A 6,065-nucleotide genomic window follows, 5' to 3' on the forward strand; every position below is an offset into this window, starting at 1 on the left:
GCCCCCAAATCTCAGAACTTTAGAACTGGGGTGTTCCTGCTGAGTATGGGGAGTGTGCATGTGAGGGCCCGTGGGTGGGTGCCCCCCCCAGAAAGAAAAGAGATCCTCAAGGGCTAAATCAAAGGTGCTGGTGTGCGTGGGGGGCGGTGGGGAGGCGGCACGGCACCCACAGCCTTTTTCTCTCAGGCGTGGGGAAGGAGAGAGGCTGGAAAGGCAGAAAGGACGTAAGGCAGAAAAGGTGAAGGTGGAAGCCACTTAGAATGTGAGTGCTTCCACTTCCTTGTTTTGCCCTTCCTACTGCACACTCACTGTCACACACAAAGACACACACATAGATACAGACACACACACAGATACACACACAGAGACACAGAATCACACACAGACAGGTGGAGACGGACATAGTCACAGACACACAGACGCGCACACACCAGGACACCTTTAGCACTGAGGCCCTGAGGACATTTTCCTCCCCACATGAAGGCGGAAGCTGTGGAATTTTCAGTATAGTGTGCTCCTCCCCAGGCCGTGGGACAGAGGGCCTTTCCTAACCATCCAACCTGCCCAGGTGTGCTGAAAGCTGAAGGTGTGAGCCGGAGCCTGGGCGAGAGAGGCTGCAGGTGACCTCTTTAGGCCCCTGCATTAGCTGCGGGAGCCCCGTGCCGTGACTGGCTGGTGGACAGGATTCGGGAGGAGAGAGGGAGACAGTAGCTGAGACCGTCTCAGTAGCTGATGCTAAGAGCACCTGAGGCTAGGCTGGTTTTATGCACAAGCATGCACACATACACATGTTCAGATACAAGTGCACACATGTACACATGCACGCTCATGTACACATGTACACACACATTGACACATTGCAAAATACATAGGCACATTTACACACATATACACACATGCGTAGAAACAATCTCACTTGCACAGACACCCTGAAGATTCCTGTCTGTGGCTTTGTTTCTCTTCTCAGCTGGCCTCGGTGACCATTGTAATCAAATTCTCTGTTGGGAAGGGAAGGATGGCATAGGCCACGGTGGCCCTCAGCTCCATCCTCCTTATATTGGTTGGGCCTGCATTCGGTCCTAAACAGTTTTGGGGTGAGGTCTCTGAGCTGCAAGGCCCAGGAGAGGCCCAGGATGGCATGGCTCTCATGGTGCTGTCTTTCCCTCAGAAGCCCCACTCAGAGACAGCACTTACTGAGTCCCCAGAGGTACCAGACCACGTCGTAACAGTTCACATTTAGGCTTGATGGTGGTTCTGTGAGAGACACAAAGACCCTCCTCACACAACTGCAGGGGCGCCATTCATGCAGACTGCACAGCGTTATCCGGGGAACCCATTCGTATTCCACTGCTTGTGTGCGGCAGAGCCTTTGTGAGCTGCGTGTCTCTCATATAAAGACACCACGGTGGTGGGATGTTGTGGCTGCCCCGTGTCAGAGAGCGGGAAGATGCAGTGTCTGCCTGCTCCCCACAACACCCTCCTGTTCTGCACCAACCCCCAGCGTGCCTGCGGAGCCCCAGCTCAGCCTCGAGCCAGTGGGCCCTTGTCACCAGGTGGTGACACCTGGGCTGGGCTTAGTTACACAGTTTCCTCTCACCGCCATCCCACTGGTTGGCTGCAGAGCTGCTCCCACCCTGTCCCAACTACCTGTGCAGGTGGCAGGAAGGTGCTGGCCCTGAGAGAGCACGCCGCTCTCCCTGTTCCAGGAGGCCATTCTGGGAGCCCTGCGCTTGTTTAAATTGAGAGTCTTGGTGGGGCTTGCTTCCCCTTCTCCCTGCTGTCTGCTCTGCGTCCCCAGATCCCTGCAAACCCCAATCAGAACGCAAAGCCCGCCCTGGGTTCACTGGACAGGCCAGAGCTACGGGAGGAGCGCTGTTCCGGTTGCTATTTTGACCACAAAATCAAGGCCATTGTCCTGGTTGGCGCAGAGACGTCTCTTGTAGCAGCTGCTGCTTTGAGTGTTTCAGAGTCCACAGCAGTGGGGCGCCAAGGCTTTTTTGGGGGCTGGCAGAACGCTCCGACATGGGGAGCTCTTGGCTCCTTGGGGCGACCTCTCATCTCCCGAGGGGCTGCTGTTGGAGGCTTTCTTCTGCCTGCTCTTCTCAGCGGGTTCAGAGGCCCTGCCCTCTGCCAGGCCCAGGACTGGTGCTCCCTTAGGACAGCTGCCGGCACGTCCCACGCCTTCTCCCTCCGCTACTGGTGGCAATTTTCAGTTTGTCGCCAGGGGTCTGTTGTGTATTAAGCCCTACATGAGCGATAAAATGTGGAGCCATTCTGAGGGGACTGAGCTTCATGCACAGTTCAGCTGGGGCGATGCTGCCCAGCCATAGGACATAGTGGCTCAGAGCCTACGAGAATGTCGCTCCGCAAGTCCGTGACCTGCGCTGGACTGCCCAGAGCGGTCCCTGCCTCTGCTGCTCTCCCCGCCACCCAGGGAGGCTGCCAGCACGGCTGGCCGTTTGCAGCGGAGAAGATTGGAAGGGAGACGCAGAGAATACAGAAATCTAGTATCCATCAAAGGTGTCCCAGCACGGAGTAGGACTGCGGCCTGTGGGGGCAGCAAGATGAAGGAGAACGTGACCCCTGTGAAAGGGGGGAAGAGGGAAAGACTGGCTCTGGGAAGAGAGTGGGGCTCGGAGGTGAGGTGATGAAGAATTCTTTACTGAAAGGAACTTTCTAACGGCCTTGTGGGCTACGCAGACAGCTGGGGACTGAGCCATGAAGGGCATGCTGGCACTGACCTGTGTGTCCTGGGGCTGGTGTGTGATTAACACTGTTGTGTGTACTGATCTGTGTGTCCTGGGGCTGATGTGTGTATGAACCCTGTTGTGTGTGCTGACCTGTGACCTGTGTGTCCTGGGGCTGGTGTGTGTATTAACACTGTTGTGTGTGCTGACACTGTGTCCTGGGGCTGATGTGTGTATTAACACTGCTGTGTGTGCTGACACTGTGTCCTGGGGATGGTGTGTGTATTAACACTGTTGTGTGTACTGACACTGTATCCTGGGGCTGATGTGTGTATTAACACTGCTGTGTGTACTGACACTGTGTCCTGGGGATGGTGTGTGTATGAACCATGTTGTGTGTGCTGACCTGTGACCTGTGTGTCCTGGGGCTGGTGTGTGTATTAACACTGCTGTGTGTGCTGACACTGTGTCCTGGGGATGGTGTGTGTATTAACACTGTTGTGTGTGCTGACCTGTGACCTGTGTGTCCTGGGGCTGGTGTGTGTATTAACACTGCTGTGTGTACTGACACTGTGTCCTGGGGATGGTGTGTGTATGAACCATGTTGTGTGTGCTGACCTGTGACCTGTGTGTTTGTGTGTACTGACACTGTGTTCCTATATAGTTTGCTTTTCTCTCTGGACCTAGGGATGTTGCATTTTTAAATTTTATTTTATTAATCCTCGCCAGAGGATATCTTCTCCATTATTATTATTATTTTTTTAAGAGAGAGCAGATGGAAGGGAGGAGGAGGAGAGCGAGAAACAGCAATTGGTTGCCTCTCCCATGTGGCCTGACCAGGGCAGGGGATCGAACCTGCAGCCCAGGTACATGTCCTTGACCAGGAATCAAACCCGAGACCTTCTGGTATGCAGTCGACGCTCTAGCCACTGAGCATGCTGGCCAGGGAGGCATACTCATTTTTAAAATCAGAAAGCAAGGCTAGTGACCCCCCAATTTCTGAGAGCGCTATAATGAGGCAAATAATAGTTTTTATTTCAAATTTTAATACTATTTTTGTAATGTTTTAAAGCAATAGTATTTAAAGCAGAGCTCGGTGTGTGAGACAGTTTATGCTGCATGTCAGGATAAAGACCTATACACATAGAAGGGTGGAATGTGGATTCTTTCATGGTTCTGGGTGCAGCCTGGGGACTTGTTTAAATGACCTTCTCTCTCCACGAGGTAATCTTGTAGTTTGGCCTCTGCCCTCATTCCAGGCCTGTGCGAGGGTGGGGGAGGTGGGGTCAGAACCTCACAGCGGATGAGCAAATCCTGACGGGACCCTGGGACCCGGATTCTCCAAACCAAAGCCAGTCTTCCTGGAAGCCAGTCCTCTTGGGCAGGGCCCCATAGAACTGGCACTTTTGCTCCATTTACTCCCTAATTAGGATGATTACTCATTCCAGTGCACTCGGGACAGCCCAGTCCCCACCCATTGCTCCCTGCGGTTATGAATAGTGTCTCTGTTCACTTTCAAGTGTCTGGGTTGGGACAGTGAATTGGGAAGTCACTGGCACCCCCAGGAAGCGATGAGGATTCTAGGGGCGTCCTTTTTACTCTTTACTCTGCAGACATTTTTTTAAAAATACGCATTTTTAATGATTTCAGAGAGGAAGGGAGAGGGAGAGAGAGATAGAAACATCAATGATGAAAGAGAATCATTGATCAGCTACTTCCTGCACACCCCCCTCCCTCCCCTCCCACTAAGGATGGAACCTGCGGGGACCTGGGCATGTGACCAGGAATCGAACCATGACCTCCTGGTTCATAGGTCGACGTTCAACCAATGAGCCACACCATCTGGGCTACTCTGCCGACTTGTGAGGTGACCACAGAGATGGAGGACGTCTGTCCTGTGTGCTGCCTGGGCCAGAGGCACTTTGGTTGTAACTGGAGCCAAGGAGAAAGAGAGAGCTGATCGGTTAGCTATTCCAGGAATTAAAAACATTTGGACGTTTAATGAGCTTTTTCAAGAGCCATTTGGTTTGCCTTTAGATTTCTAGACATCTCTCTTCACATATTTGATGCCTGAAAGGCCAAATGTGAGTGTTGTCTTAGGTTATTAAATTAGATTGCCAGTTAATGCAATTAGAGAGCTTCAGCTCTTGGCCAAGCTCCTGCGGAGGCTTGGTTAGCTCAGATGATTGTTAGGAGTTCAGTCATTTCTTGTGAAGAAAATCACAGCTCTTATTGGAACAGCCTCGCTTTAACCTGAACATAGAAGTGAGTGTTGTCTTAGGTTATTAAATTAGATTGCCAGTTAATGCAATTAGAGAGCTTCAGCTCTTGGCCAAGCTCCTGCGGAGGCTTGGTTAGCTCAGATGATTGTTAGGAGTTCAGTCATTTCTTGTGAAGAAAATCACAGCTCTTTATGGAACAGCCTCGCTTTAACCATGAACATAGAAGGAAGCCACTTATTTGTTCAGTAAACATTTTCAAGCACTTGTTGTGCACTGGGCATTACATTGGGAACGGCTGAGGGTGGGCAACGGAGGCTACAAAAAGCCGAGTAACGCCCGGCCCCTTGCCTCAAAGAGATAAAGCCACAGCCTTTTGCCCAGATTTGGGAGGGAATAAAAGCCTTTCTGACACCGTTGTTTCACAGCTTTACTTGCTTTTTCAGTTGCCCTTTCTAAATGCATGGCTGATTCCTCTGTAAGATATAATATGTTCTAAGTAGTCTTATCTGATCAGGTTTAGCAGTCGTCGCATGGGGTCTTTGAATTTTCATCCATTGAAGCATCAGGTTTAAAGCATCACATTATTAATTAGAGCAGCTCTTTCCCTTCTTGTGCTGAAGGTCGTACCAGCCTGTGGCTGGCCACGACCATGGTCCACACACACAGGGACTTTGGTTTGCACAGATGCTGCCTGCTCCATCCCCAGGGCCCTGTGAGGCCGCATTGTCCCTTTGTCAGTGCTGGCTTCCTCTGTGAGCATCGTACAGAAGCCCAGCACAAATGATCACATCAATGAGGGTCTTGACTCAAGACCACGCAGCTGGAATGAAGTACTAACATTGGGAGCAGTGTTTCTGTGCGTGGTGGTCCTCAAATGTTAGCAAGCATAAAAACCACCTCGAGTCTCACTGCCAAGAGGTGCTGGCCCTGTGGGTGTGGGCGAGGCCCAAGAAGCTGCACCTCTCCCAGGCTGCTGCTGGCTTTGCAGGCCTGCCCACCACACTCAGAACCCCTCAGAAGGGCCAGGAAGGGAGGCCGCTCACTCTAGTCAACATGGAGTGAAACTGGGCAGGTCACATCTGGCGTGCCACTCAGGGTAGAGTCTTGAGGACACAGTGGTCTCCCAGGCATCTGAACCTTTTTTGCAGGATGGAGG

The sequence above is a fragment of the Myotis brandtii genome, unplaced genomic scaffold (genome assembly GCF_000412655.1).
Source record: "Myotis brandtii unplaced genomic scaffold, ASM41265v1 scaffold1666, whole genome shotgun sequence".
In the NCBI taxonomy this organism is placed as follows: Eukaryota; Metazoa; Chordata; class Mammalia; order Chiroptera; family Vespertilionidae; genus Myotis; species Myotis brandtii.